The following is a 7,246-nucleotide window of genomic DNA, read 5'->3' as shown; positions in this document are numbered from 1 at the left end:
GATGGTTGCCAGAGGCTGGCAGGACATGGAGGAACTGTGGGGTGCTAGCTGAAGTCTACGGGCTTTCTTTTGAGGTGATAAAAATGTAGTAAAATTGACCATGTTGATAGTTGCACTACTGAATATTGTAAAAGCCATTGAACTGGAGACTTTACCTGGTGACTATGGTGGATGAATTATATCTCTCTCTTTTTTTTTTTGAGACGGAGTCTCGCTCTGTCACCCAGGCTGGAGTGCAGTGGCCGGATCTCAGCTCACTGCAAGCTCCGCCTCCCGGGTTCATGCCATTCTCCTGCCTCAGCCTCCCGAGTAGCTGGGACTACAGGCGCCCGCCACCTCGCCCGGCTAGTTTTTTTGTAGTTTTAGTAGAGACGGGATTTCACCGTGTTAGCCAGGATGGTCTCGATCTTCTGACCTCGTGATCCGCCCGTCTCGGCCTCCCAAAGTGCTGGGATTACAGGCTTGAGCCACTGCGCCAGGCCTGAATTATATCTCAATAAAGCTGTTACCAAAAATTAAAAAATAAAAATCATTGCTGCTGAAACGTAGCCCCCACACTGTGCTGTTCCCGGCTGTTCGGCTGTGGATGTAGCAGCTCCCTGGACGGATGCCATGCGTCAAGGTAGGGAGGCTTTGAGGAGCCCCCTCACCCGCATCCTGCAGCAAGACTCCCTCCAGGATCCCCTCCGAGTGTCCCTGGGAGCCTGTGCTCCTCCTCAGCATCCAGGTCTGCAAGTGGGCAGCCTGCAGCCTCCAGGATCTGACGTTCTTGACCTTGTCTTCACAGGGAAGGTCGCCCTGAGGACTTACAGGCCTGGAAGAAATGTGTTTTTTGTTTGTTTGTTTGTTTGAGATGGAGTTTGGCTCTGTTGCCCAGACTGGAGTGCAGTGAGACGATCTCAGCTCATTGCAACCTCTGCCTCCCAGGTTCAAGCAATTCTCTTGCCTCAGCTTCCTGAGTAGTTGGGATTACAGGCACACACCACTGTGCCTGGCTAATTTTTTTTTTTTTTTTTTTTTTTTTTTTTTTTGTATTTTTAGTAGAGATGGGGTTTCGCCATATTGGCCAGGCTGGTCTCAAACTCCTGACCTCAAGTGATCCGCCCACCTCAGCCTCCCAAAGTGCTGGGATTACAGGTGTGAGCCACCGCACTGGCCTTCTGGATGAAATGTTAACTGCTATTTTCTGAGGGTTAATCTCATGCAGGGCAAATGACATTATCTCTGTGAACTGTGGTTGTGGCCATGCACAGGAGATGTTCTGTGCACATTATGCAGGCAGAGCCTCTGGAGACCCTGAGGCAAAGAGGTTGAATGACACCCAAGGGGGCAGAGTCACGGTAGAGGCCCTGGTCTCTGACGCTGAGGTTCTTGCCCCTCTGCTCCCTGGCTTCCTGATGGATTGGAAGCGACCAACAGAAGCTGGAGGGGGGCGCAGAGGAGATGTGACTTCGGAGCCTCCAGGAGGAACTCACCCTACCCACACCTTGATTTCTGACTTCTGGGTTTGTGATACTTTGTTATGGCATCCACAGGACACGAATCCTCCTGCAGAGTTAAAGGAAAGATGCTCCTGTGCACTGTAAATGCTGATTAAAGCTACGTTTGCTTATAGCTCTTCTAGAGTTATAAAAGCAAAGCAAATAGCTAGCCTCAGATAGTGCTTTGGAACAGGCCAGGCGAGGGGTGAGAGCAGGTGCCTCATGGTCCAAGCTTGGGGGAGCTGCTGTGGCTGAGCACTGGCCTGCATGTGGTGGCAGCACCGTGAGGCTGGGGCCAGACGGCTCCCTTCTCAGGTCTTGTTCTCTTCTGCAAAATGAGGGGTTGGTGTTGATCATAATTTCTCGAATTTAGTGTATTAGAGTGAGTAGTGGCCCCTCAAAAGATGTGTCCAAGCCCTACCCCCGGTACCTGCGAAGGTGACCTATTTGGAAATAGGGTCTTTGCAGATGTAATTAAGAATCTCGGCCAGGGGTGGTGGCTCTTGCCTGTAATCCCGATGGGGGAAGGGGCTCCTGGGCCCGTGTCGGCAGGGCCGGATTCTTCTGGAGGCTCAGGGGAGAAGTTGCCTTCCTGCCTTTTCAGCTTCCAGAGGCTGCCTGCATGCCTCATGGTCCCTGCAGCAGACCACATCACTCCGACCTCTGCTTGGTCCTTGCATCTCCTCCTCCGCCTCCCCTCCCCCTCTCATAAGTACGCTGGGAGGACACTGGACCCCCCCAGCTGACCCAGCAGAATCTCCCCTCTCGAGATCCTCACTTGCGTCACATCTGCAAGATCTCTGCCGAAGCTCTGGGGATTCGATTTGGCATCTTTGCAGCGGCCGTTATTCTGCCCACCGCAGGGGCCCCCACCTGATGATAGAGAAAACGCACATAGAAGATGCTCAGGAACACGTATTGAGTGAAATTGTGAGTGGCTGTGTGGAGCCAAAACTAGGCTGGTCTGTGCAGGAGGTGTAACGAGAGCTGCATCCTGTACTTCTGCCTGCCTTCCTGCCTCCGCCATTGACTGGAGGTCAGCAGGTGTGACAGGTCCAGAAATAGAACTTTGGCTCTGATCTGATCCACACGAAGGTGAAGGTCAGGTGCAGGATCCCCCACCCCCAACTTGTGAGTTCTGGGGGTGCTGAGCCAGGGCCCCACCTCTGCCCTGGGGGACACCCCCTGCCAAGTTTGCTTGGAGGCTCCTTTGAGCTCAGGCACACCCAGGAGCCAGAAGGAGAGGACTTGTAAATACAGGGCCTGTGACCCCGGGCAGGCCTGTGTCCCGGCCCTTAGGGAAGGAATAATGAGCAGACTATTGTGTAAGAAAGATGAGAATCAGGCAGATAAAGGGCCCAGTGAAGCTGCCTGCCCCACTCCCTACCCCCGGGACTGAACCTTGGACCCCACCTAACATTCCAGCTCCACTGCGGTGCCCTGGTCTCCGTGACAACTGGGAATCATTTTACAAATAGAAGATTGTGGATATGTGGGAATGCAGAGGTGAGGAAGTCTCAGGAGTAAAGGTTTCATTTACCGCACCTTGGTGCGAAGGTGTCAGGCCAAGCCTTGGAGCCAAATTCTGTGCAGAACGACCAGGTACAGAGAGCAGAAAACATGAGCTATGTTCCTGGCCCTTTGCCTGTTAGCTGTGTGGCTCTGGTTATGGAGTGAAGGGAGCAGCAGGGTGCTCTGGGCCTTAAGTGACAGAATTCCTAACTCTCTGAGGCCAGAGCAAGGCTTTGGAAAGGCTGGAGGGAAGCCATTAAGTCAGCGAGGTTTTCCTGGCTTGCCCCATGGAGGCAAGATGGCTGCAGGGCTCCAAGCATCATGTCCGCTGAGGACAACATCCAATGCAGAAAGGAGGGCAGGTGGCAAAGGGGCTTCTCCTCTCACAACTGTTTTATCACAAACTCCTTCCTCATCCAGAAGCCCTCAAAGACTTTGCTTTGTTTCCCATCAGCAGGAATGCGTGGCAGGAAGGGATCTCACAGGGATTCACAGTTTAAACCAATCCCTGGGGCCCGAGGGGCAAAGTGTCTGAGTGACCCAGCCCTCAGTCACGTGTCCATTCCTGAGACAGAGGTCAGTCTTGCGCCTCTGGAACTGCATGTGCCAAATGTGAGTGCGTTTGTGCCTAAGTGTGCCTGTTCACCTCGGCGAGTGGACATGTGTGAAAGCGGACGTTTGCATGGGCATAGGTGTGTGCTGTGTACATACAAAGTGGGGGCAGGGCTTGTGGGGAGGTGGAGGGATTGTGCAAAGCAGAGTGAGATGGTGTTGCTGGAAGACACGGACGGAGGCATGACACAGACTGTCCACTGCAAAAACCATGGACACAGGCTGCCTGCCGCAGGGACCACAGATGGAGGTGTGACACAGACCGTCCACTGCAGAGACCACGGACGGAGGCGTGACACAGACTGTCCACTGCAGAGACCACGGACGGAGGTGTGACACAGGCTGCCAGCTGCAGAGACCAGCCCTTCCAGAACCTGGCTGCCCTTCTTCTTGGTGATGGTCCCATTTTAAAGGGCGTGGTCCAGGAGTGGATGTGCCACTCCCTCCTGCTCTCCCTGAGGTCTGGATTTGCTGCTAAACAGTGGTTAGGAAACTTGCAACAGGCCCTGATTAGATGTGAGATTTCTTCCAAGGCATTCAACACAGGCCACCTGAATTCACTTTCAGACGTGTTCTCAGTCCTTTCTACACGGGTGATCTCCGCTCTTCCATTAAAAAAGTGTCATTTTAATGATATAAAAAAAGCAGTGTTTGCTCATTGTAGAAAAACTGGAAAATACATGGAAAAAACTCCTCTCCTACAAATTAACATTTTGCAGATTCTTGTCTATGCAGCTGAATTCATATTCTCTTCCTTTTAGATAAATGGGTGTCATAATCCACGTCCCACCTCGCGATCTCCATTTTTGCTTCCGTAATAGATGCTCAAAGCTTTCTTATATCAGTGAAGGTTCTTCTGCAGCATGGCTTTTGGTAGTATTCCATCGTATAGACACAACAGAGCTTATTTAGCAGCTGTTTTGGCTCCTGTGAATTTTGGGTTTCCCTGAGTTCCTTGTCAGCAGCCACGTCTGCCTGAGTTTTGTGGGCACCGGACAGGCAGCCCCACCTGCCAACCACACAATCCACTCACGTAAGATGTCCCAACTCAGAAACTGGCACCCAAAACTTTCCAATCACTGATCCCATCACAGCCACTCTTTGGAAGCTGTGGGGCCCGGTGAAAGGGCACTCCTGAATGGACTCCTGAGCTCCTGGTGCTGGAAGGCACCACCCCCATGCCCTGCACCCCCTCTCTTCCTCTCCTGCCCCCTCCTCCTCTCAGCACAGGAGATGCGTGGAAGCTGCCTGCTCCAGGACACGGGAGGGGTGGAAAGAGGAGAGAAGGGTAGAGGGGAGGAGGAGCGAGGAGCCGGCCCGGGTGGGAGGGAAACAGGAGCTGGGAGATCCCACAACGGCTTGTTTTTACAGTGCCACTCTGTGACCCTGGGAAGTCACCCAGCTTTTCTGTGCCTCAGTTTCCTTACCTATAAACAGAGATCCTGGGAGGAGAGGCCTCCAAGGTGGCCTTGGGGCTGACATCCTTAGAAGAAGGCAACAGTAAGGGCCTCCCTCTCCCAAGGTTTCTTTTAAGTGGGGGTGAAACTTGCCAAAGATGTGGAGGCCACTCTGCAGGGCACCGCCCCTCACTCCTGAGGAGAGCTCACCCCTCGCCTGTGGGGTCTGGTGGGAGCCTCGGAGCCGGCCCAGCAGCTCTCCTGTGAGCGGTCCCCAGCGTTTGTACCACCGGTGCTGTAGAAGGGCGGGGAGACAGCACCTGGGGACTTGCCGTTCCCGTTCTGTTCCGCAGCACTGGAGGGGTGGACAGGACAGGACCGGCTGTTCATCCCGCACTGAAGGTGAGGCCGGGGCTCCAGGAGTCTTGGCTGGATGCAATCACCTGGCCTGGGGGTTCAAAGTGCCTAACACAGGTGCTTACCCCTCTTCCCCCTCACCCCTGGCTGCACCTGGGGCGTGGAGCTTTCCTCTAAGCCTGATCTCCCCGCTCCCCCAAGAAGGTCCTGGGGGGATGGCCTGGGATCAGCCAGGACTCAGTTCCCGCCTCAGGAGGCCTCTGGCCATGGAAGTGCTAAGGTGCCTGGTGTCCGTCTGTCTGGGTGACTCTGACTTGGGGGTTGGGCGGCCCTGCCTGTGTCCAGTGATATGGGGTGGTGTGTGCGGAAAACCAGATGCTCACATGGCAGTGGGCGGGGGAGTGGTTGGGGGTTGGGGGTGAGGGCTACTGGTTCCTCCTCCATCTGGGGACCATTTCCGGGGACCCTGGCACCCACAAGCCTGGATCCTCCCATGGTCTGCTGCTTTCCTTCAAGCCCTGGCCTTGTCAGACCCCCAAGGCTCCCTGCACAGAGTTAATTATTCACGTGGCCTGGGACCCAGGTACAAAGTCTTCTCCTTCCCACATCTGCAGAAGCTGCTCTTGTGGACGGGCTCCAAGGAGGAGAGGGCAATTGTTTTATTTTAATCATTAAAACATTTTGTGGGATATATATGTTGGTTGAAAAAAATTAAAGGGTATAAAAAAGTATAAACAAAAAATTAAAGACAGGCCCTGTGACTCACGCCTATAATCCTAGCACTTTGGGTGCCCAAAGCAGGCAGATATCCTGAGGTCAGGAGTTCAAGACCAGCCCGGCCAACATGGCAAAACCCTGTCTCTACCAAAAATACAAAAATTAGCCGGGCGTGATGGTGCACGTCTGTAATCCCAGTCACCTGGGAGGCTGAGGCGGGGGAATCACTTGAACCTGGGAGGTGGAGGTTGCAGTGAGCTGAGATCACACCACTGCATTCCAGCCTGGGCAACAGAGTGAGACTCACTCTCAAATAAATAAATAAATAAATAAATAAATAAATAAATAAAAGAAAACCACCCATAAGCCCACCAACCAGACAGGCACTCCTAACAACTCACGGCGTTTCCTTCTGGGGTCGGTTTGTTTGTTTTTCCCTGACACAGTAGGGTCCACGAGGAAGTCAGGATCCACTGGCAATGTTTGCAGTGTTGTGTTTAATGTGGCAACTGGTTGCGTGACGACAGAGAAGTAAACAGCATGTCTGGTGGCAGTCGGGTTACCACATAGAATTTAGGACGCTCAGTGAAATGTGAATGCTAGGTCAGTGACATAACTTTTTGATATAAGTATATCCCAGGCAACATTTATTTATTGGAAATTGAGACAAACAGAGGTGGGGGTGCTGCCAGGGAGGGAGAGCCAAGGTCCACTTCCACGCCCCTCCCAGAACTGGAGCCAGAGGCCCGCTTGTTGGGGGCCTGGGGCTCAGAGGGGAGCGAGTGGCTGCTGTCATGCTGTCTGCAAATGCTGTCCAGCTTCCCCCACTTTCTCTCGCTTGGCAGGTCACCTGGCCCACACTCTCCTCCCCTGATCCCCTGGGTGCTCCCCTCCCCTGATCCCTTGGGTGCTCCCCTCCCCCTGATCCCCTGGGTGCTCCCCTCTCCCTGCAGGTCCCCCTCCCTTCTGGTGAGCCTGGATGCCAGCACCCTGTTTCGCCCACCCAGCATGCAGAACCAAAGCACAATGCTCAGAAACACCGCCAGTGTGCACAGGGCAGCAGGGTGGCTTCTCCCTCCCTCCTGCTGAGGTCTCTGCCCCCTGCCCCCTTCCCTCCTTCCTTCCCCTCTCCTCTTCTATTAGAAACTGTGAGTGTTAGGGTTCAGTTGT

The sequence above is a fragment of the Chlorocebus sabaeus genome, chromosome 2 (genome assembly GCF_047675955.1).
Source record: "Chlorocebus sabaeus isolate Y175 chromosome 2, mChlSab1.0.hap1, whole genome shotgun sequence".
In the NCBI taxonomy this organism is placed as follows: domain Eukaryota; kingdom Metazoa; phylum Chordata; class Mammalia; order Primates; family Cercopithecidae; genus Chlorocebus; species Chlorocebus sabaeus.
The sequence above is the reverse complement of the archived record's forward strand: the minus strand, read 5'-3'. Positions refer to the sequence as shown.